General features: G+C 40.2%; 1 pseudogene across 8 annotated transcripts in view; it reads left to right on the top strand.

The window, feature by feature from the left end:
* Positions 1-216: 216 nt before the first annotated feature.
* LOC125395801 (THO complex subunit 2 pseudogene) overlaps positions 217-25,936 on the top strand; it is a 37,285-nt pseudogene continuing 11,565 nt past the window's right edge. For 7 of the 8 annotated variants that reach the window (XR_015738524.1, XR_015738522.1, XR_015738523.1 and 4 more), the window contains exons 1-6: positions 217-356; positions 12,146-17,468; positions 19,301-19,342; positions 19,453-19,626; positions 20,903-21,086; positions 22,391-22,545. The product of XR_015738524.1 is annotated as a THO complex subunit 2 pseudogene, transcript variant X7 (transcript). The remainder of the gene's footprint in view (positions 357-12,145; positions 17,469-19,300; positions 19,343-19,452; positions 19,627-20,902; positions 21,087-22,390; positions 22,546-25,936) is intronic. The other variant, XR_007230658.3, reaches the window with a different exon arrangement.

The following is a 25,936-nucleotide window of genomic DNA, read 5'->3' as shown; positions in this document are numbered from 1 at the left end:
GGCGAGGGACCACACAGTCACCACGGCGACCCTAGTGTCCTCCGTTGCCCTGGCTCAGTACCGCTTAACCGTGGTTCGGCTGCGCATGCGCCCGCGGGGCGCGGGGAGGGGGAACCGCTGTCGCTCGGCAGTGACGTCAGCCAGGTGCCGGGCATCTCCGGCCCGGCTTCCCGCGAGCGACACTCGGTGGTGCGGGTAGCGTGTGGTTGGGTGTCCGTCGAGCCGACTGTGGTGGACGCCGGGCGGCGAAGGCCGTTCCCGAGCCGCGGCCTCGAGGCGGTTCCCGGCGGCTGGAGCAGCAGGGCGCGGGCCCGGTAATGTTTTACCGCGACCGGCGACGTGGGCCAGGCGAGGAGGTGAGTTCAGCGGGCGGGCGGGCCAGGCGGGGGCAGCGGCCTCCACCCCGCTCGGCCTGGATGCCCACCCTCCGCGAAGCGCTTATCCGCGGACCGGGCCGTCCCGAAACACGCAGGGAGAAGCCGCGGACTCCGAGTCTTTCCCGGACGAACAGAGGGCTTTAGCTCTGGTGTCATCAGGCGTTCCCTGAGCCTGGGCGTTTGGTGGCTCCTTTGGCAGCACTCAGTACAAAATGCCCACCTGACGGGCAGTAGGCGGGATCTGACAGTGAACTTTGTAGAGTTAAACTGTGTTCCACGTGCAGTAAAATCAGGAAACGGGAGCGAAAAGGGTGAAGAGATTGAAAATATTACCGGGAATGGTTTTAGTATTTCTCTCACTGTTGTATCAAGTACTTTTCTGCAATATTCTCAGACTGCAGAAATGCTGGCAACGCGGGTGGCAGCGATTAATTAGGTTCAAGGAAAGGACGGGGCACCAGACTCTTAGGAGTGCGTCTCTGGGTTTGCATTGACCCTCCGACATTTTATCACTTGTAGTAGCTATTTTCAGGATCACATTTGTAAACAAAATCAGCTGTGTTAAACTAACTCTGAGTATTGTTAATTCTTCGCCCAGTGAAAGAAACGTAGCCAAGGTGTTCAGACATGAGCGCTGGTTGTTTACAGTTCTGAAAATACTCAGTGTGTGCTTTTAACAGACGTTAAGGTCTGTCTCCTTGGTATGCCCAAACATTTGTCAGAAATTATTCTTTTGGATGCTTTTCAAAAAAAGTCTTAAAGACTCATACAATACACACATGCTTCATTTACTCTTAACAGTTATTTTGATACCAGCAAGCTCTGTAGTTCCAAGAGTTCTTAACACACGGGGGACGACTCTTTTTAGGGTCAAACCTCCCTTTGACAGAATTCACCGAAGACCATCAGAAAACACAGATATTTAGATTACGATTAATAACAGTAGCAAAATTACTGTTATGAAGTAGCAATGCAAATAATTTTATGTTTGGGGGTCACTACAGCATGAGGAAGGTTGAGAATCACTGACAGAGAGGTAAAAGAAAGCACAGAAAAAGAAAGCACATAACAAAACATACCAGGACAGTGAGCTGAATGGAAGATTCTGTTATTATGAAAATAAACCATGTGGGCTTGTTGGCTAGGTTTAATTTCCACCACTGCCAATATGGAGGTGTGTGTGTATAAAACATACCAGCAGAACCAGCTGGATGGAAATAAGGAAAAAGTTAACTTGGCTGATAATTTAAGGGTTTTCTGCCCTCCTTCCCTTTCTCTCCTCTCACTCAGAATAGACCTAAAACCAGCCATCTAAACCAGGCAAAGAAGTTTTCATCATATTGTTGCCTAAAATTTTAAGACATTTTAATTTGTGATTTTTCATATTGAGAGATTAGTTTACTTCCTGAATTAACTCCTGATGTTACCCAAATACTTTTTGCGTTAATCATAATGCTGTCGCCTTTTATTGAACAAATTCAGAAAAGAGCCTATATTTCATAAATACACTGTTTGGTAATGAAACGAATCATTTTAAATTAGTAATTTATCGTATTGGAAGCTATTTTTTAAATTGATGTATTTTATTTGTATGAATGTTTTGCTTGTGTGTGTCTATGTGTACCGTGTGTGTGTGTGTATGTGTTTGTGTGTACACACCACATGTGGGCTTGGTGCCTATGGGAGTCAAAAGAAGGCATTAGATCCCCTGGCCCTGGAGTTACTAATGGGTGTGAACCACTGTGTAAGTTCTGGGAACTGAATTCCCATCCACTATGAGACCAGCCTGTGTTGTTAACCACCCTGCCATCTCTCCAGCCCTTGAAGCTAATTTTTAGAATATTACTTGGTAAGTGTGTGACATATGCAAGCATGCATTTGCAAATGTGCTCACCCACAAGTTCCTTGCCAAGATCAGAGGTCAGCATCAGGTGTCTCACTTTCCACTTTTTCTTTTTGAGATAGGATCTCCTGTTAACAGTTTAGGCTAGACTGGATAGCTAATGAGCGTCCTGGGTCTGCCTATCTGTACCCATCTCTGTCTCCCAACTGTGGGGTTACAGATGTGTGCTTCTGATTTTTTATTTGGGTTTTGGGGATCCAAACTCAGGCCCTCATGCCTGAGTAGCAAGCATTCACTGAACCATTTTTGAAAACCCAGATTTTACTTTCGGTATTTTGTGTCACAGCACTTTTAGGGATGGAAAAACCAGAAACTTAACAAGTAATTGAAATTCTGAGGTGACTTTTTTGTTCTTAAATTAGAATCATCTTCTGGCCTTTGTTTTTTGTAGCAGTCAGAATTTCATCCCCAAATTGGAAAGAAAGCAAAATTCCTGTTTTCAGCATGAGTTTCTTGATAACATTCCCACAAAAGATCACTGATGTCTTACCTAGTTTGTATAGTTACTGATCTTAGAACCTGGTGGCTGTTTTGAAGAGTCTCTAACTTGATATCATAAAGCGTTATTACTAAACAACTGCTAGTCATTTCTTGGACAGTGAAATTATTAGAACGGTACCAGGGTTGGACATCAATCACAAGGTGACTCTTTTATAATCTATTGCCCTTAAGCTTTCTTTTTTCTTTTAATTTTGTGTTTGTTTACATTTAATATGTGTACCACATGTATGTCAAGTGCCCTCAGAGGCCAGAAGAGGGTGTCAGATCCCCTGAAACTGGAGTTAAAGGTGACTGAGTCTCCATATGGATGGTGGGAATTAAACCAGACTCTGCAAGAAGAGCAAGTGCTCTGGCCTGCTGTGCAGTCTCTCTATTTCCACTCCAAGTCATTTTTATAAAGGACATCTCCTGTTCTTGCATTTTCACTGGTAAAATTGGGCTGTTGTGTGGACTAAGATGGTGCATAGGGTTATGTTTATGAACGATTAGCAACAGAGTTTGTGTTGTGAGGAGGCTGCTTGTTAGTTCCCAGCTGCTAAGCCCCGAAATAATCGCACAAAAACTGTATTATTTAAATTATTGCTTGATCCATTAGCTCTAGCTCCTTATTTGCTAACTCTTACATTTTAATTTAACCCGTTTCTAGTAATCTGTATATCACCACATGGCAGTGGCTTATCGGGTAAAGTTCTGTCTGGCTCCGGCGGGGCTACATGGCTTCTCTCTGAGTCCTCCTTCTTTCTCCCAGCATTCAGCCTAGCTTTCCCCACCTACCTCTATTCCCTGTGCAGGCCCAAGACAGTTTCTTTATTAGCCAGTGGTATTCACAGCATGCAAAAGGGAATCCCACATCAAGTTTGAATATTTTACCAGTTGTGTTCTGTCGGTATGTACTGTCTCAAATCTGGAGTTTTCAGCCCATTACAAAGTTTACTATGCATAAGTTCTATAGCTGGGTAGCTGCTTGTTGGTTCCTGGCCACCCAGACCCAAGTAATCACACAGAAACTATTTTAGCTTAGTCGTCTTTCTGCTAGCTCTTACATCTTGAATTAACCCATTCCTATTACTTTACATTTTATTATGAGGCTCATGGTTTACTGGTAAGGTTCTTGGGGAGTCTTTCTCCTTTGGCAGCTACATGACGTCTCCTCGACTTCACATAAGTTCTCTCTTTATCTTTGTTTGGATTTCCCGCCTGGTTTTATTTTGCCCTGCCGTAGGCCCAAAGCAGATTCCTTATTAACCAATTGTAATAAAACATATTCACAGCATACAGAGGGGAATCCCACATCAAAGCTCCACTTCATTTGTCCTCAGCTTCCTTTCCACCCAGATGGCACAGACCAGAGGTTTCTTCTGAGATCTCTGCTCAAGCCTCATGAGAGTGTTCTGTGGTGCTTGCTCCTGTCAGTTGTGTGAAGATCATTTTAGCATAGGGTTAACATAGCAATTTCCTTTTGCTCTGTCAACTTTGATGTTTCCTTTATGTTCCCCCATTTTGGCTACTTGTTTATTTTTCTGAAAACAGTATTAATCAACTGCTGTAAAGGTAAAATTTAATCGATTCATGGTGAGAATGAACTTATCTTTGTTACTGGCCTGATCTGTTCCCACCTTGGAGGAAAAATGATTGACAATGTCCAAATTCTCATAGGATATTTGAGCAACAAAGACAAGGTTATGTTTTATTTGTCCTTTTCTTTTGTGACAATACCTTGTTATTTATTATTTCACTTTTCGTTTTTGTGCAGACTAAAGTGGTATAGAAGGAACTGTTCTCAACGAGACTTACCTGGAATCTAGTGCTGCTTTCAGTTCTGTCCCTAGGGCAGTGTTTTCAACCTGTGAGTCGAGACTCCTTTGGAGTTGAATAATCCTTTTACAGGGTCACCTAAGGCCATCAGAAAATACAGATATTTACATTATGATTATAACAGTATCACAATTATAGTCATGAAGTAGCAAAAAAATAATTTTATGGTTGGGGGTCACCACAGTATGAGGAACTGTATTAAAGGGTTGCAGCATTAGGAAGGTTGAGAACCACTGCCCTAGGGGATGGATATTTATTATCTCAAACTTGTAAAAGGAACGTTGGGCCGCTTCCCACTGCCCGCCCAGCTAGCTTTATCCAAAATGATTACACAGAAACTGTATTCTTTTAAACATTGCCTGGCCCATTGTCTTCAGCCCCTTATTAGCTAACTCTCACATATTAATTAACCCATTTCTAATAATCTGTGTAGCACCACGAGGTAATGGCTTACCGGGAAGATCCTAATGTGCGTCTGCCTCGGAGAGGAGAGTCATGGCGACTGCCTGCCTCTGCTTTCTTTCTCCCACAATTCTGTTCTGTCTACTCCACCCACCTAAGGACTGACCTATCAAAAAGGCCAAGGCAGTCTCTTTATTAACCAGTGAAAGTAACAATAGACAGATGATCCTCTTCCATCATTTCCCCTTTTTCTGTTTAAACAAAAAAAGAAAGGCTTTCATTTTAACATAGTAAAATTGTATATAGCAAAACAGTTATAAAGCAAGAATTACAGTCATAATATTTATATCTATTTTATCTTTTATCATCACTAAGGAAAACTATAACTATAACCAACCATTCTTCAACTCCATCAGAGATTCCAGAAGGATATAATATTACCTAAGCAAATAAGAAGTAAACAACTTCCAATCTCTAGAAATGACAGAGACATTCGCTGCCTGGACAGTTACCCAAAGTTTCTCTGTACCGTTGGGGCATCCGTCTTTGGCCTACAGGCCCATAGTATCCAGCAGACTTTTCCATGAAGCAGGAAAATTCAAAGACAGTTCAGTCACTATCTGCTGTGTCCTGCAGAATGTCTTGTAGACTCTTTCATAAATCAGGAACCCCAAAAGACCGTCTCACCTTTAGACAAGTTCAGCAGTCCTCTCTCTGCGGGTTCTTTGTGTTCAGTTTATGCAACAGTCCAGGCAAGAGCAGTTTCTTGCCCAAATGGCTATCAAACTCCATAAGGAACCTCTTTGATGCCCATCCTCTTGAAGTAGATGTTGCTGCCAGGAGCAGACGTGTCTTATTGTCATGAAAAACCCTAAATTAACATTAAATGCCATATTCTGTAGTCTTTGAAAGATATGAAGAATGCCTATCTAACTGAAATATATCTCTATATGTCTAAAAAATCTAACTAACATGACTACAAGCTTGACTATTATTGATGATTATCCATTAACAACCTTTATTTCTTAATTATACATTACATTTTTAAATGAACTACACAATCACAATACCTTAATTAAGAGCAGAAATGTATATATACATATAACAAAATTGACCTTAAAATCCATACCATTGCAAATTATTCATATCTATATCATATCCCCCTTTAAATGTAAAAGAACATTTATAAACAATATGGGCGCCACTCTGTAAAAGAAACGTTGGGCCGCTTCCCACTGCCCGCCCGGCTAGCTTTATCCAAAATGATTACACAGAAACTGTATTCTTTTAAACATTGCCTGGCCCATTGTCTTCAGCCCTTTTTTAGCTAACTCTCACATATTAATTCACCCATTTCTAATAATCTATGTAGTACCACAAGATGGTGGCTTACCGGGAAGATCCCAACCTGCGTCCGCCTCGGAGAGGAGAGTCATGGCGACTGCCTGCCTCTGCTTTCTTTCTCCCACAATTCTGTTCTGTCTACTCCACCCACCTAAGGGCTGGCCTATCAAAAAGGCCAAAGCAGTCTCTTTATTAATCAATGAAAGTAACAATAGACAGATGACCCTCCTCCATCACAAACTGGGTCAGCATTACTTTGGTAGGTGTTATACTACTGAATAACATCTAAGGAAAAATATAAAATGACCCAACAAGTACCAAGCAAATTTAAACCACGAAATAATTATTTTTATAGTCATTAAAAACAATTAAAGAAAAATTAATTTGTAAAATAAGTTTTATTAGAAAGCTTCATTTAAACATAGTTGTTACCATCTTTTTTATGAATCTAATTGTTGATATTTTAGAGAAGAAACAAAAGTGGATGAGAAGGCTTAGAATAGCCATGATTAGAATTGTAATGAGTTCCTCGGTTAAGATATGTAGACATAAATTTCTGTGCCACCCGGTTCTGCAATTGTTCAGTCCCAAAGAAACACATAGAGGCTTATATTAGTTATAAACTGTTTGGCCCATTATCTCAAGATTATTTTTAATAGCTCTTACAACTTTAATTAACCCATAATTTTTATCTGTGTGTAGCCACATGGCTTTGTACATTTTCTCAGTAAGGCATACTCATCATGCTTCCTCTGCATCTGACTGGTGATTGTGTCTCTCTGCCTTTCCTCTTCTCAGAATCTTGTCTGGTCGCCCTGCCTATACTTCCTGCTTGGCTACTGATCAATCAGTGTTTTGTTAAACTAATATGAGTGGCAAATCTTTACAGTGTACGAGAGCATTATCCCACATCAAAGACAGTTTAATATTTTCTATTTTTTATATCCTCATTTTAATTGTTTGGATAGGCATGTACTATACATTTTTTTCTCCACCCCCCTTCCCTCTTTCCCTTTCATCTTCCACCCTCACTGCCCATCACACTCCCAATTTACTCAGGAGATCTTGTCTGTTTTATTGTATATAGAGTTGTAAGATAAAAATTCTGGCTGACAGTGTTTACCATCACCAGGAGGCTTTTATAAATTGTCTATAACCATGGTACGGGAGAGATGACTTAACAGTTAAGAATACTCCATCTTGCTGAGGACCTGGGGTCCTCTTCCCAGAACCCATGTAGCAGGATCACACCTACCTGTAACTCCAGTCTTGATGGATCTGACACCCTATTCTGGCCTCCTTTAGGTTCCAGGCACACATATGGTATACATTAAGGCAAAACCCATGCACATAAAATAATAATTTTTTGAAAATAAATTTTATGTAATTTTTGGTATTTATATTAACATACTATCAAATCATTTGCTTGACCAGAGTTATAAGTCAGATTTAACCAGAGCTATGATCACTTAAAAGACATTAAAGTAAATGTTTACAAATCTTAACTCTTTTAAAGTGTAGTTTTCTCTAATCAATCTCAACCTTATGTCAACAGAAAACACAACATAACATTGTTTCTTGTGTCATTTCTTGCAAATTCTATTAAGAGCAAATCTGTTTTCAGAAAGCTAGTTTTAAGTGTAGAGAATAAAATTCTCATATATTAGTTCATCAAAATTTTATCTCTTTAGAAAAACTTAAGTACATTTCTAATTATAGCCAACTAAATTATACATCTATTTCCTTCTGTAAAATATTTTGTGGGGACTGAAGAGATGGCTTAGCAGTTATGAGCACTGGCTTTCCTGCTCTTGTAGAGGTCCTGAGTTCAATTTTCAACATAGTGGCTCACAGTTGTCTATAGTGGGATCCTCCCTCATCTGGTCTGTACAATGCAGACAAAGCATTCGTGTATAAAATAGATAAACTTTTATACATTCATTTTGTGCAATCCTTTTGTGATATGTTCAACTTGTTTTTCATTATTTACCCAAAAGTAGAGTATGTTTATAAGCATTTTTCTTTTAGCCTTAGTTCTTAATTATTTATAGATTTTCTGCCCCCCCCCCCCCCATGATAGGTTTCTCTGCTGATGTAGCAAGCCAGATCAAGCTGAATTGAAAAGGTATAACAACAGAATTTTTTAAACAAAACAACTCCCAGACAGGTTTCTCCACTCCCAGAGACTGAGGCTGGAGAAGCTGCATGTCAGAACTAAAGCAGGGAAATGATAGAGGTTGTAGGTGACAGGTGATGATATGTTCGTCACAAGCTAGGGTTGTGTCCAAGTGTGATCAAAAGCTGAACACTTTAGGTAGGGACTTGGCTGGCCGGCAACTTCAGGGGATGAAGCTGTCTTAGCCACCAAGAATGTTTACCTGAGCTTTCCTTTGTTCAGAGATTGTCTGAGTGAAAGGTGTTTAGAGAGACAAGAATGGGTCTTCTCGGACCATGCAGGAGCCAGCAGAACAGTTCTGTCTTTAATTTACATTTTGAAGCAATGCTTACATTTGGTGAATTTAGACACAGTTATATTTTTTGTCACTAAAATAATTGACTTTACATCTTTTGCTGTGTTTCTCATTGAAATGCAGCTACTTTATTTTTATAGTCTTTGCCATTAAATTGAATGTTCATTAGATTTTCTAACTGTCACATTTTAGTAAGGACCTATGAAGAAAGCTATTTAAAACTGATTTTCCTCATACCAACAATCTATGAAAACTCATTTATTAATAGAAATAATTATTTTCCTGTCATGGAAATTGAGGAGCCAAGAGTGCTTGAATATGTATTTAGCCATTGATATTTCAGCATTTCATCTTAGAGCTGACTTAAATATTTTATCTCTATTATTGTTTTCAGATAGAGCAGTTCCTTTAGCATCTTGGTTTTTAAATGGCCTGCTTTGTTCCCCCATCCCTTTCTCTTTTTTCTTGTTCTCACGTTCAATATTTACATTCTACGTGGGTCTTTCTGAAATAGCAAACTCCAGTTGACCTTAAATAACAAAGTTATCTTAATAACCAGAGTCAGCAGAAGAAAAATAAAAGTTCTTTACATGATAACGGTACTAACTGTAGTTTAATATCTTAGAGGTGTTCACAAGAAAAAAAATTAGATTGAATATACTGGTCAAATAGAATACTAAATTAGATGATGGAAGCAGAAGAGAATTTTATCAGAAAAAGGGTAACCTATTGTAACAACATAAGTTGAATGATTTTAAAACTTGCAAGAAAAACCTTTTCTGAAAACTGAGATACTTTTGGGAACTGCCACCCAAGGTACACCCAGGAATTCCATGGCCAATTTACTTTAGAAACAGCCTCTTCCTTTTCACTTGCTAAGCCAGTTTACACACTCTTAAAACACCTCTTCATCTGCAAGTGTGCAAGATTAACGTGTCTACTCTTGCCAGTCTTTGTCTGCTGTAGGCTTGTTTCAGATCGCTACTCACCAGACCTAAGTTGGGTAAGAAAAAGGTTTTCAACGTTAGTGAGATATATGGAGGGACTAAATAGCTTCTCTAGGATCTCTCAGACTAGATTATATACAGTAACATGAGAGCCACAGTAAGTATGACTCTCTCCATAAATGTAGAGAGCTTGAATAAACTCCAGAATATAGTTCTGCTAAGACCAAAGAATAGAGCAAGAGAGTTGAGTGGGGAAGGCAATTCATCATCCTAATGAAGCCAGGAATTTGCAAGCACAAGGGGGCAAATGGAATATCTCTTGGAGGCTGAAACCGCTGAGGCATGAAGTTTGAAGTCACTGAGTAGGACACATATTTAGCACTGGTGTTCTGCACAATGACAGACTCCCACTGAACTTAAGAGTTCCATTAGAGAAGTGGAAAGGAGAGGTGTATTTGTTTTCATTATGAAATAACAGATTACTGCTAAGTATATTAAAACAGCTGTGATCAAGACTTACCAGAAAACTAACAAAACTGTCAGCCATCTGAACTCAACTAAAGAATCTTACCCGAATATGCTTCCAAAGTCCAGTTATAAGAGGAATAAGTTCCATTTGATGTCAGAACTAAAGCCCCTATGACCTCTGCCCGCTGCCTCCAGCTTCTCCAGGCTTCCAGCATTTTTTCCTAAATGATTTTCCCTTCCCTTTCAGAACAAGTTGAGTTATTCTGAAACATGGAATTTCTCTAACTTCTAGTTTCTGTCTTTAAAGGAGTTTATGTATTAAATCAGGCCTATCTTTATAACCTTACCTTTAAAGGAGTTTATGTATCAAATCAGGCCTAACTTTACAACCTCACCTTTAAAGAAGTTTATGTATTAAATCAGGCCTAGCTTTGCAACCTCACCTTCATAGAGCTGGCTGTTTGAGAACTTGAGTTGCAACTATAAAATTCTTCTGACCAGTCTCCCTATTAGGATTTGGTGAAATATGGACTGTAATCTTGGAGGTTGGGGAAGAGTCCTAGTGAGATATAAATGACTGTAAGTTACAAATATTTGGGAAGCTGAGCAGAGTACCACTAGAGATAGCAAGTTCAACACCAGCCAGTATTTTTAGCAATAAACTCACCGGAAACCCCAGTATGATTTGTAGTTCATTTATTACAATATTACATTAATTGAAAGTAATCTTAATTACTTAATTAATTTGGTTGTTCTTGGATTCATTGGGTCTTACTCCTTCAAGCTCTCTTCATCCTTCTATTGACTCTAGAGCAGTGGTTCTCAACCTTACTAATACTGTAACCCTTCAATACAGTTCTTCATGTTGTGTGACCCCCCCAACAACCATAAAATTATTTTGTTGCTTCTTCATAGCTGTAATTTGGTTATTGTTCTGAATCATAATCTGATGTGTGTATCTGATAGATTATGTGCTATGTGACCCACAGGCTGGTAACTGCTGCTGTGTGCCTACACAGTGTCCATTCCTCTTTGATAGTTTGGTGAACAAGATATCTGGGGCTACTGTGAGCTCTTCTGCAGGGACAGATTAGCTCTAGGCTATCTTTTGTATCTTCTTGCCTTCTCCTTGGTTCTGTCAGTGTGAACTGAGAGTATTTGTGGGTTAGGTTAGAAATTTTCCCACAGGATTTGATTAGCAGACGCAGGCAGATGGGTATTTCTCAACTTCCAAAAGGGAAAAGATGATGAACCAAAGTGATGTTTAAAGCAAATTGAAGGAAGACACTGTGTTAGAGATGTCGTAGAGTTAAGGGAACCAACTAGGAAGGAGAGGCACTCGAGGAAGTTACCACCACCAGGTTTGGGGCACCAGAGAAGAATGTCATGGTGTAGCTGCAAGGGAAAAGATTTTTATGCAGCCATGGCCAACACTAGAAGTATGGATGAATGAACTGTAGAAGTGGGAAAACTCAACTTCAACCTCCCCTCCCCTACAGAAATCAAAAGGATCCCAAAGTCACCAAATATTCATTCTCAAAGATCAGAACCAAGAGGAATGGAGAATCCACCTGGGAAACCCAAAAGGGTCCCCTAGTATCTGTAAGAAGAATCATCAGATGAAGCACAGGTTCTAACCTGAGATAGATAACAAGGCTTATATGGGATTCTGAAGACAGCTATAGGGTCTGCTTACTAGCCTGTCGGAGTCAGCTGGTTTCTGATAAGCCAATATGAATAAACCAAATTCAGATCATGATACCTAGAAAATTGATGGGGAAAGATGTTAAGGCTGAGAGAAGACCTGGATGGGTACTTGGTCCTTCACCAACAGCAGCTGCCCTCATGGAGGCATTTGGCTTAGGGAACTTGTGAGCTTTGCTTTTGGACTCTTATTCTACTCTTTCTTTGTTGCAGTGACCTGCAGTGTGAGTGGCTGAGGCCACAGAGACACCCAGACAGCAGACTGCAGCACTGTGCATCCAGCACTCGCAGCTTCCGGTTCCTGAATCAGAAAAAAACTCAACCTTAAAACCCTTTCTTCAGAACACTCAGTTCCCAGCATTCGCTGTGGATGGGGTTCTCCTTTGACCTCGCACAAGTTCATACTGCACACCTGGGGCTCTGTTACTACTAAAGAGAAGATGGCGATGACCGCGACAACTGTAGTGGTTCCTGCTGAGTGGATCAAGAACTGGGAGAAATCGGGGAGAAGCGAGTTTTTGCGTTTATGCCGGATTCTCAGTGAAAGTAAAAGCCGCGACACTTTGGCTTGTAGAGATTTCCAACAAGCTCTCTATGAGTTATCATACCATGTCATTAAAGGAACTTTAAAGCCGGAACAAGCATCCAGTGTTCTCAGTGACATCAGTGAATTTTGTGAAGATATTCCACTTATTCTTGCCGATATATTCTGCATATTAGATATTGAGACGAATTGTTTAGAAGAAAAGAGCAAGAGAGATCATTTTACACAGTTGGTATTAGCATGTTTATATTTAGTTTCAGACACAGTTCTAAAGGAACGCTTGGATCCAGAAACATTGGAGTCGTTAGGCCTTATCAAACAATCGCAGCAGTTCAATCAGAAGTCAGTTAAAATCAAGACGAAACTCTTTTACAAACAACAGAAGTTCAATTTGTTAAGAGAAGAAAATGAAGGTTATGCCAAGCTTATTGTTGAATTGGGGCAAGATTTATCTGGAAATATTACTAGTGATTTAATCTTAGAAATTCTCAAATCTTTAATAGGTTGCTTTAATCTAGACCCCAATAGAGTTTTGGATATCATATTAGAGGTGTTTGAGTGTAGGCCAGAACACCATGATTTCTTCATAGCTTTATTAGAAGCTTATATGAATATGTGTGAACCACAAACATTGTGTCATATTCTTGGGTTCAAATTCAAGTTTTACCAGGAACCAAATGGTGAGACTCCATCATCTTTATATACAGTTGCAGCAGTACTTCTGCAGTTTAATCTTATCGATTTGGATGATCTTTATGTACACCTTCTTCCAGCTGATAGTTGCATTGTGAATGAATACAAACGAGAAATTGTGGAAGCTAAACACATTGTCAGAAAACTTACAATGGTTGTATTGCCTTCTGACAAAAGTGAAGAACGAGAGAAAGAAAAGAAAAAAGATGATAAAGTAGAGAAGGCACCTGACAATCAAAAACTTGGTTTGTTGGAAGCCTTGTTAATTATTGGTGATTGGCAGCATGCACAGAGTATTATGGATCGAATGCCTCCATACTATGCAGCGTCACATAAAGTAATAGCCCTTGCTATTTGCAATCTTATACACATAACTATTGAACCTCTTTACCGAAGAGTTGGTGTTCCTAAAGGTGCTAAAGGTTCACCTGTCAATGCTTTACAAAACAAGAAGTCACCAAAGCCAGCAGAGAGCTTTGAAGACTTAAGGAGAGATGTATTCAGTATGTTCTGTTATCTCGGTCCCCACCTTTCTCATGATCCCATCTTATTTGCAAAGGTTGTGCGCATAGGCAAGTCATTTATGAAGGAATTTCAGTCTGATGGGAAGCAAGAAAATAAAGAGAAAATGGAAGTCATTTTTAGTTGTTTGCTTAGCATAACTGACCAGGTACTACTTCCATCTCTTTCTTTGATGGATTGCAATGCGTGTATGTCCGAGGAACTATGGGGAATGTTTAAAACATTTCCTTATCAGCATAGATACCGCTTATATGGCCAGTGGAAGAATGAGACTTACCATAGTCACCCACTTTTAGTAAAAATTAAAGCCCACACAGTAGACAGAGCCAAGTACATTATGAAGCGTCTAACCAAGGAAAATGTGAAGCCTTCAGGAAGACAGATTGGGAAACTGAGCCACAGCAATCCAACCATTTTGTTTGATTATGTCTTGTCACAAATACAGAAATACGATAACTTAATAACACCAGTGGTAGACTCATTGAAATATCTCACTGCGTTGAATTATGATGTTTTGGCCTATTGTATCATTGAAGCATTAGCTAATCCAGAAAAAGAAAGAATGAAGCATGATGACACAACCATCTCAAGCTGGCTTCAGAGCCTGGCTAGTTTCTGTGGTGCAGTTTTTCGTAAATACCCAATTGATCTTGCTGGTCTTCTTCAGTATGTAGCCAATCAATTAAAGGCAGGCAAAAGTTTTGACCTGCTTATATTGAAAGAAGTGGTACAAAAAATGGCAGGAATAGAAGTTACAGAGGAAATGACAATGGACCAGCTAGAGGCTATGACTGGTGGGGAGCAACTGAAAGCTGAGGGTGGATATTTTGGCCAGATAAGAAACACTAAAAAATCCTCTCAGAGATTGAAGGATGCACTGCTGGACCATGACCTTGCCCTTCCTCTCTGTTTGCTTATGGCCCAGCAGAGGAATGGTGTGATCTTTCAGGAAGGCGGAGAGAAACATTTGAAGCTTGTAGGAAAACTGTATGACCAGTGTCATGATACTTTGGTACAGTTTGGTGGGTTTTTAGCTTCAAATTTAAGCACAGATGATTACATAAAGAGAGTACCTTCAATTGATGTACTGTGTAATGAATTTCATACACCCCATGATGCAGCATTTTTTCTATCTCGGCCAATGTATGCGCACCATATTTCATCAAAGTATGATGAACTTAAGAAATCAGAAAAGGGTAGTAAACAGCAACATAAAGTTCATAAATACATTACATCATGTGAGATGGTGATGGCTCCTGTCCATGAAGCAGTGATCTCCTTACACATTTCCAAAGTCTGGGAAGATATCAGCCCTCAATTTTATACCACGTTCTGGTCTCTGACAATGTATGACCTTGCAGTTCCACACACTAGCTATGAACGAGAAGTCAATAAACTTAAGATCCAGATGAAAGCAATTGATGACAATCAAGAAATGCCTCTGAATAAAAAGAAAAAAGAGAAAGAGCGCTGTACTGCCCTTCAGGACAAGCTTCTTGAAGAAGAAAAGAAACAGACGGAGCATGTGCAGCGAGTTCTACAGAGACTGAAATTGGAAAAGGACAACTGGCTCTTAGCAAAATCTACTAAAAATGAGACCATCACAAAGTTTCTCCAGCTGTGTATATTTCCTCGTTGTATTTTTTCAGCAATTGATTCTGTTTACTGTGCGCATTTTGTTGAGTTGGTCCATCAACAGAAGACTCCAAATTTCTCCACACTTCTCTGCTATGATCGAGTTTTCTCTGATATAATTTACATGGTTGCTAGCTTTACTGAAAATGAAGCTAGTCGATATGGTAGATTTCTTTGCTGCATGTTAGAGACGGTGACTAGGTGGCATAGTGACAGATCTACTTATGAGAAGGAATGTGGAAACTATCCAGGATTCCTTACTATATTACGAGCAACTGGATTTGATGGTGGAAATAAAGCGGATCAGTTAGATTATGAGAATTTTCGGCATGTTGTACATAAATGGCATTATAAACTAACCAAGGCGTCGGTACATTGCCTTGAAACAGGTGAATATACTCATATCAGAAATATCTTGATTGTGCTCACAAAAATACTGCCATGGTACCCCAAAGTTTTAAATCTGGGACAGGCTTTGGAAAGAAGAGTACATAAAATCTGCCAAGAAGAGAAAGAAAAGAAGCCAGATCTGTATGTACTAGCAATGGTCTACTCTGGGCAGCTGAAAAATAGAAAGTCGTACATGATACCTGAAAATGAATTTCATCACAAAGATCCTCCTCCAAGAAATGCTGTTTCAAGTGTACCAAATGGACCTTGTAGTGGGCTGCCTTCTTCTATAGGAAACACATCTAAGTCAGATGAAAGCAGTACTGAGGAGACTGACAAGTCAAGGGAAAGGTCTCAGTGTGGCCTGAAAGCTGTCACTAAAGCCTCTAGTGCCGTACCAAAAGGGAATTCAAACAATGGAAACAGCGGCTCCAACACCAAAGCTGTTAAGGAAAATGATAAAGAAAAGGGGAAAGAGAAGGAAAAAGAGAAAAAAGAAAAGACCTCAGCTGTTATTCCAGAGGCTAGGGTTCTTTGTAAAGACAATAAAGAAAAATCCAAGGAAGAGCAACCAAATAAAGATGAGAAAATAAGAGAGACCAAGGAAAGAATGCCTAAATCTGACAAAGATAAGGAAAAATTAAAGAAGGAGGAAAAAGCTAAAGATGAGAAGTTCAGGATCACTGTCCCTAACATAGATTCAAAGTCCACTCAAGAAAGAGAAAAAGAGAAAGAGCCATCAAGAGAAAGAGATTTAGCAAAGGAAATGAAATCAAAAGAAAATATTAAAGGAGGAGAAAAAACACCAATTTCTGGGTCCTTGAAATCACCTGTTTCCCGAACAGATAATGCAGAGCCCGAAAGAGAAAAACGTCGCAAGGTAGATTCCCATCCTTCTCCATCCCATTCTTCCACAATAAAGGACAGTCTCAACAAACTCAAGGAGTCTTCAGCAAAGCTCTACATCAACCATGCTCCACCTCCGTTGTGCAAGAGTAAGGAGAGAGAAATGGACAAGAAAGATTTGGACAAGTCGAGGGAAAGATCCAGAGAGAGAGAAAAAAAAGAAGAAAAGGACCGGAAAGAGAGGAAAAGGGATTATTCAAACAATGACCGGGAAGTGCCTCTAGACTTAGTCAAAAGGCGGAAAGATGAAAATGGAATATTGGGGACTTCAAAGCACAAAAGTGAAAGCCCCTGTGAGTCTCCTTATCCAAATGAGAAAGACAAGGAAAAAAATAAGTCAAAATCCTCAGGCAAAGAAAAAGGTGATTTCTTTAAACCTGATAAGGTGGATAAAGTATCTAGTGGGAAAAAGGAGTCTGGGCATGATAAAGAAAAGGTAGAAAAGAAAGAGAAATGGGACAGTTGTGGAGATAAGGATGAGAAGAAGCATCATAAGTCCTCAGACAAGCACAGATAATGAAGACTTTGAGCCAAGAGTGGGCAGGCCTCCAAGCTGAAGGACTCCCAGCAGAGGATGCCAGAGCTCTCGGTCACTCTCAAAACTCAATTACGAGCTCCTGGTGCTGTTCATCTTATGAGAATCTGCATTACATCAGAAGATGAATATGCATCCCCATCCTTTTGAGACATTGCAAAGTCAATGGTTTTCAGAACATTATTTTTACCTCCAGGCAGTTTCTTGCAGCAAGATCCCTGTGCGTACATTTTTTTTTCTTGAAATGACACCATCCAGAAACAGCATTTATGAAATTTTCACCAGCTGATTCTTGGATCACCCTTGGAAAGGTAAGTTCATTGTTTGCTAAGCTGAATACCTTCTTATGGGGTAGGCTTCATTCGTATATAATGTAACTGACAACATTGGAATGATTGTTACCTAACAATTTTGGCTTCTTGTGAAAATTTTAATTTCAGTTTGTAGGAAAGCTCTTTCTTATATGTGTAAAGCACAGCAGCAGTGTTTTCCTTCAGTGTGCTCTTACATATGCTGTCACAGTTTACCTCTGATGGAGGAGGGCTAACTGTCTATGTGTTACTTTCATTGGTTAATAAAGAAACTGCCTTGGCTTTTGATAGGACAGCAGCTTAGATAGGTGGAGTAGACAAAACAGAATGCTGGGAGGAAGAAGGCAGTGAGGCAGACGCTATGCAGCTAGCCCCCAGGTCAGACATGCTGAATATTTCCTGGTAAGCCACCACCTCGTGGTGCTGCACAGATTACTAAATGTGGGTTAAGCAAGATGTGAGAGTTAGCCAATAAGATGCTATAGATAATGGGCCAGGCAGTGTTTAAATGAATATAGTTTCCCTGTAATTATTTTGGGGGTAAACTAGCCGGGAGCCAGGCGGGAACGCAGCCCGCCGCTCCTTTTACATACCTCACCAAACCTGCACGATGGCTCAGTGGGCTAAGGTCCTTGCCACCAAGCCCAAAGACCGAACTGGATTGGGTCCCTGGTACCCCTGTGATGGATGGAGAGAACTCTGTTTCACACAGATTGTTCTCACCTACATACACCTTAAATAAATATAATTAAAATACTGTGGTTTCCCTCGCCCAGAAATTCTCCTGATGTGATGTCTTCATCTTAGAGAACTTGTTTCTTATGCTCCTACTCACAGTCATGGAAACTGTGATCTGTATTGGAACATTACTTTTTAAATTTAAAATTGAGATTAATTCACCCTTTTGGAGCACACAGTTTGGTGATCTTAAGCACATTCACCACATTGTGAAATCACCACCACTGTCTAGTTTCACAAGATTTCTCTTGTCTGCAGAAGAAGCCCTAGGTGTATTAACCTCCACTTTCGAATCTGCTCTTCCCCAGCCTCTGGAAACTGCTAATATATTTTCTGCCTGTGGGTTTGCTGATTTGGGGGCATAACATAAATGGAATCATGAAATAGTGTGGCTTTTGTGTATGGGGTTTTTTAATACCTCCATGTTTAATGTGTACTTACAATCCATTTTTATGGCTGTATGTTTTGTTTATCCATCTATTGATGGACAGGAATAATAATTTTTAAGTATTAATATTGTAACTTAAACACTAGTGTATTCACAGTTACAGTGGATGACACCAGGATTATACTTAGTATGAATTCTCTGTAGAAATGATATGTAATTAAGCCAGGTGTGACGGTTCACACCTTTAATCACAGCAGTTGGGAGGCAGAGGCAGGCCGATCTTTTTGAGTTCCAGGCCAGCCTGGTCTGCAGAGCAAGTTCTAGGACAGTCAGGGCTACACAGAGAAACCCTGTTGGGGGCAGGGGAGGGGATGGCATGTAGAGTATCAGTATTTCATATATGATGTTTTTCTAAGGGCGATTATAGTGCTCTGGTTTTAAGAAATACGTGAATGTATTTTATTAATAAAAGTTAATGGCTTAACTATTTGAAATTTGAATGAGACATTAGACAAATAGAAATTATATATCATATATTAATGATCATGTTTTAAATTTATGTCACTATTCATTATTTGAGAAAAACAGCATGTAAAGTAAAAGAAATATGTGTGTGTATATATAATTGAGTCAACATGTTTTACAATAATTTTTATAATACAGCAAATATTGTATTTTAATATCACTTGAAATTATATCTTTATAGGAAAAAGGAATTCTCTTTTCTTCAGTGGAAGACTTCTGGGAGGTATTTGAAACTGACTGAAAGCATTCATTTTTCCTGGAAATTGTTCATTTGCTGTCTTAAATTAATGTACAAGATTAAGAATAATTTAGGTATCATTTCTGTTTCTTTAGGGCCTGCTGTGCGTTTGCCAATATATAAGTAGGCCATGGTGCATTGTTGAAGTTACTGTTCTGCCTTCAAAGAATGACTTAGTACCAGTTATAGAAAATATCTTGCAGGTGCCTTGCAACTATTTAGGTCTTCAGAGATTCATTACCTATTTAATCTCCATAGAAAACTACAAGGTAAGCAGTACCAATTCTGTTTATAAGTGACACAAATTAGATACATAATGTTTAGCTATGTATCACCACATAGCTAAGGAACAAGGGAACGGGATCGTGTGTGTCTGAGCGGCCTTCTCTGTTCTACTTTATTACTCACTCTGTTTAATGACTTAGCAGATACTGAGACTCTCCGTGAGGTAAAGCAGAAAAATGGCAGATTGTTCTCTGTTAATTCATTTTCCATGTTTTTCATAAGATGGTGACGTGTACCTTCATTTCCCAAGAGTACCTGGCAGATCTTTCAAAATCTGCAGTTGTAAATCCACCTCAGTACTCTCCCTAGTCATTAAAGGATCAGCATAGTACACCCAATCTTCCAGGAAAGATTGACACCTTTACTCCTGTTTACTAACCTGAGTCTCATCTCAATAATTCTGGCTTGAAGTTTGCTTCCTCAGATACTAGTTTTGCTACTTGGGGTACTTAGAATATAGTTTTTCATCTAATAGATTAATCTCTTGATAAAGGCATGACCAAATCACATGCCTAAAGCTCCTCTGAACACTGCATAAAATGTGTGACCAAGTCTTGCGTATGTAAGCCCTTTGGGGAGATCATTGATACCCCAACTGCAGTGTTCCTCGTCTGGCTCTCAAAACACCCATGTCTATCTTATAATGCAAAAATACATTGTCATCTCCAAGTGTGCCAGCTCTAGTGTTCAAAAATCTAGAGCCTTGGACTCAAAGCTAAGGTTTACCTCTGTAAAACTCAAAAATGTGTTGTGTTCTTTCATGATAGACTAGCACAGATTAAAATCGCATTACAGAAGAGAATAGTAGAAGAATAGCAAAAAACACCCGAACCAGAGCAAGGCCAGAATCCAGGAAGACAGACATTAATACTGTAGCCCCATGTCTGGGTGTGGTGCAAACTGGTAGTGAGATTGTAGACCCTCAGAAGAGGTCATAGCATGCCTTCATAGTATTTTCCTTTAAAGCCCATCTGGCCTCACTGTGGGCTCTGCTCATTGCCCACAGGTTTTCTTATGTTCCGTATTCTTGGCATGTCCAAGTTCTGGAACTCAATTGAAGCCTAGCTACACTCTCGCAGCTCCATGTGTCTGCCACTCTCTCAGAGGCTGCGTGCTAGGATCCAAACTTGATCCTTCATTCCCTTGACTTCCAAGGTTTCCTTAAAAATTTAGGTAAAAGCTAGGATTTTCCCTTCACAGTCTTCTCATTTTGAAATTTTAATAATTGTAATGGAGGATCTGGGTCATTTTTTCTCTCAGACCCATACAGGACCATATGAAGGCTTAATCCAGCTCTGTCTTAATCTACCAGTGCCTGAGCTCTGGGTGAACGTTTGGCACCGATCTCCAGCAGATCTGCAATGCGGTGATTGAATGAGCTGCCTCCAAGCTGCTTCTGGCAACAGAATTCATAGACCAATTGGAATGTCCCCTCTCACCAGAGGTGCTCTGCTTTTACACACGTGAATATGAGGAGTGGCTGAACAGTGCTCTTCTTCCTTCAGATCCTTCCAGGGCACTGACAGTAGACAAGGTTATCCGACCAGAGCAGTATGCACTTCATGTACACTGAGGATTCCCCTGTTATCCACACATGGCCAGATAGATTTGTTCCTCTTCGCAGAGGTCTGCCCACATTTCTCAGTTTGATCCACCTTTTCATTCGTCTGTCCTATCCCATGGACCTGTGTCCAGTCTAAATCATAACCAAGTTCCTGGGTGTATGATTCTCAGTGTGGTCACTTGTCTGGCTGAATGCAGAGGCTACTGAGACCACCAATTCCCCTGCTCCAGCCATAGGGTTTGATGAGGTAAAAATCCTTTGGATGTGGTTCCCCACTTTGGCGCCCAAGCTAGAAAGTGCAGGGAACCCCTGCGGAGTTCACACTTCTCATAGATTGTTTCTGCAGCACCAGATTCTGTGTCTGCCCCTTGCCAGGGTTTTCTTTCTCTTTTTTGCTTAAGACCCTGTTGAGCAAGATTCTTCTACCCCACCTACCCTGTCACCAGGTGCAAAATCGGTTTTTCTTTTACAAATAGAAAGTGTAGTATTTCTGTATTTTATTACAAAATTCTGTCTGATTTTGTACTCCCTTTTCTTTCTGCACTACCCTCCTGTCCCCGTAGCCATCTGCCTGTGGTTCAGCCTTTCTCTAGGAGTTGCATGAATGCATTGGATAGTTCTCATCTGCCACCTTCCCGAGCTGCTGAGGACTCATTCTTTTTGTCTGATATAAAATCTATGCTTCTCTAGTTTATGCTAATGATACTAAGTTTATATTGTACAAGGGCATATCTGAAGGAGGCTTGTCCATTTTGAACCCTTGCTTTCAATACCTTTTACATTGATGAAGGTACTTATTTCTTAGAGTTATTGAAGACAATCCAAAGAAATTTAGCACACTCAGGCTGTTTCAGAGTGGGCCTTCTGATATCTACTTCTATCTCTGCCCTGAGCAATTGTTGTGGACAAAGTCTTTTTTTTAACCTGGTTTTAATCCTGGTTTCCGTGAGGATATCTAGATCATTTTATGGAACTATATCTGAATTACATTATGGTATATATTTTTTTGTTGACCAGATTATGTCAGCTACCCAGTATATACTCTATTTAGCATTGTTTAGACAGAAATTTAGTAAAAGTCAATTTTAGAGAAAAGGTATTAAATGATCTCAAAATCTGGGTTTTTGTTTTGTTTTGTGTGTGTGTTGATAACAGTGTTGATCTTCTAACACACCTTTTCCTAGTTCCTAGATAGCATAAGCACATCCTCAATCTGCGGTGCCTTTTCTGATGTACTACTTCATCGCACATCATTGCTAAGAAAAATGTGTACAGCTCCTACTATGTGCCAGACCCTGTTCACAGATAACCTCCTCTTCCCTCACAGAATGCCTCTGAGGTAAGGATCATTATATTTCACATGGAACACAAAGACTGAAAATGAGGCGCCTTTCCCTCTACATTGTGCCATCTAGTCCCTGAGTCACACACCAGGGAAGGTAGCCATGGAAACTGGGATTTGATGACACAGGCTCTGTGGACAGACATCCCTGATGTGGGTTCCTCATACTTTTAAGGACTAAATTGACATTCCTAAATCTTAAGACCTTCATTTCTGAAGGCCAGTAACTCTTGAGGATTCAGTAAGAATCACTATGTCACTGGGCAGTGGTAGCACCTTTAATCCCAGCACTCGGGAGGCAGAGACTGGTGGATCTCTTGAGTGTGAGGCCAGCCTGTTCTACAAGAGCTAGTTCCAGGACGGGCTCCAAAGCTACAGAGAAACCCTGTCTTGAAAAACAAAAGCAAACAAACAAACAAAAAAATCACCGTATCATATGTATTTACCCAGAGTGAAAAAAATTTATGTTAAAAACCTTAATTTACCAGGAAGTAAGTATTTATAGTTAATACAAGACTTACAGTGTTCTGATGGTTTTACATGTTTCTATTGCCTGTTTTTGTTTTTTGTTTGTGTGTCCTTTTTAATTAGTTGATCTACACAAGTGACATTGTTTAGCAAGTGGAAGGAGACAACAAGAGTTACCACTGGAGAATAGTCACGTGGAGCAGGCAATTACCTGGATTTGTCAGAAGAACCAGGGAGGAAACAGATGCCCACATTGCTAGCTTCAGAAAAACAGCTGGCTGAAACACCTAGTCAACTTTTAGTGGTTTTCACTGCACAGCACCAGCATCAACCTGTCCTGTATGGTCAGGCTTATGCCCTTCCTGTCTCTAGCTGGCTGTCTATAGACATTTCCTATTCTGGATACGGGCTAAGGAAAAATACCTGTCCTCCACTACATAGTCAAAAAGTGTTAAGGATCCAGGCTAACAGCAAGGTGAGAGTTGAAGCTGCTGGATTGATAGGATAAGAGTATTTGGCAAACAGATAGAAGAATATTGTGATTTATAGAGGACTTTAAATCCAGGGTGCTGAGGATGTAGCTCAGTTGATAGAATGCTTGCTTAGCATGTATAAAACGCGCACAAATCTGTCTTGATCCCCAGGACCACTTAAATGGGTCATGGTGGTCTCTACCAGTAATATTGTCCCTGGGAAGTGAAAGCAGGAGATCATAAACCTTAGTCCTCAGCTACTTAGCATAGGTAAGGCCAGCCCAGTCAACATGAAACACTGTCACAACCACACAAACAAATAACATTTTAAGTAGAGGCGAGGCTGTAGAGGTAGTTCCGGCTGTAAAGTGCATACTGAGGAAGCTTGTTGGTCCAGGTTCAAGCCCCAGAACCCACAGAAATATTCAGGCATGGTAGCACCCGCTTGTAATCCCAGCTCTGGGGAGTGTAACCAGAGACTGCGTTTTGTTTCCCAGCCACCCAGACCAGAATAATCACACAAAAACTGTAGCTAAATGTGTATTGGGGGGGGGGTGGACTGCGAGTCAAATAATCCCAGGCTAACTCCAAAAGATTTTAATATTATTCTTTATTGTAAGGGAAAAACTCATGGAACAGGAATGGGAAATCTAACCTCAAGGTGTGGAGTGTGGGAACAAGAGAGAGAGAGAACTGGGCTGACCGGTGGTTTTCTCTGGGTACCCAAAAGGTCACACCCCAACTTTGTCTCGGCTCTTAAAGGTCATTGGCTGAAGGTTCTCCATCAAGAAACTTTGTTAATTACAACACTTTTTGGCCTCTTAGCTCAGGCTTTTTATTAACTAACTCTTATATCTTAAATTAACTCATTCATATTAATCTATGTATCACCATGAGGCTTTGGCTTATTGGTAAAGTTCCTGTGTCTTTCTCCTTCAATAACTACATGGCATCTCCTTGACTCTACCTACTGTCTGTCTCTGTTTGGATTTTCTGCCTGGCTTTACTCTGCTAAGCCATTGGTCAAAACAGCTTTATTCATTAAGCAATAAAATGAACACATGTACAGAAGGACCTCCTACATCAGGGGAAAGGAGGATTGGGGATAGACACAGAAGCTCTGGCGCTTACTGGCCAGCCACTTAGCCTGTTTAGCTAGCCTCGGGTTCTACTGAGACCCTGTCTCAGACATTACGATGGATAACTCCTGAGGAATGACATCCATGCTAGACCTCTGAGTTCTACACGCGCCCATACACATGAACATGCAAGTGCTCAAAACAAAAAAGCCTAATCCAGTTCTAGAAACAGCACTTTTTCTCCTAGCAACTGCCTTTAGCCATTGCTGGGTGATCAGTACATTCACCCTTATTTCTCTGCTTTATCCATGTTTCCTTTCCCTCTTTTTTCCATTCACAGTTCACAGCCAGACTTTCAGGACACAGTCAGAGAATTGAGGGACTTGATAGATTCCCAGTTGCTTGTTTATGCTTAAGAATTTCCCAAAACACAAAGTTCTTTCATAAACTTTGATGATGTTGCCATGACCACTTTGGGATACGGTGAGGAAACAAACTTTACTAGCTTCTCTGGGAACTCTTGTTTGCCGATGCATTTGTCCTATGCTTCTTAGATATAAAGTGTTTGTGTGGGTACTGTTCTTGACTCTTGGGACATGTCAGTGGGAAACACAGACCCTTCCCCACACAGCTAGCTTTAAGATGGATGGTGGATGGACAGTAAACAAAATAAACTGTTGTACCTTAGATAAAGAGTGCTTCTACAAGAGAGCAAAATGTCAAGCAAAGCAAGGAAGAGTCACAGTTAACATAGGTTATCTATCATGTCGTAATACTTGAACATCACTCACATGGATTACCTATACATACATTATCAGTCAATATAGTCTCATAATTATGTATACTTTGTCAGAAGTTTTCACATTAAACAGCTCTGCTTTAATATCCAGTTGGAACTACTAAGATGAATCAAAGTGCATTGAAATTACTGTCAAGCTTTTTCCAGTGATTTCCTGTGAAGATCCGAACAGGAGAATGATAGGCAGATAAGTAACAACTCAAAGTCAAAGAATGTCTTGAGTATGTCTCTCACTTACAGGATTTTAAGGGTGAACATAATAGGGCAGGTCATCCATGACTTTACAGTTTGTCGGTTTCTGGATGTAGTTGACAGATACAGAGCCACAATGTGCCATAAAGAAGTGTCCTAGGGTGCATAAGTCACTTTCTTCTCTTTTGAGTTCACTCTGAGGCTGTCACATGTAATGGTTGAAAATACATTCTACAAGTTAACTAGTAAAGAATGGAAGATTTGGCAGGAGAGGAATTCTCATTTACCACAGCTGCTATCTTGATGGCTACCGTTAGCGCTTACACGGATTCTGGAAGGCCAGCTTCCAGGTGTAGCCACTTGTCCCGAAATGGAGG

This window comes from Myodes glareolus, chromosome 8 (assembly GCF_982192425.1).
Source record: "Myodes glareolus chromosome 8, mMyoGla1.1, whole genome shotgun sequence".
Classification (NCBI taxonomy): domain Eukaryota; kingdom Metazoa; phylum Chordata; class Mammalia; order Rodentia; family Cricetidae; genus Myodes; species Myodes glareolus.
This window is presented reverse-complemented; position numbering and strand designations above follow the sequence as displayed.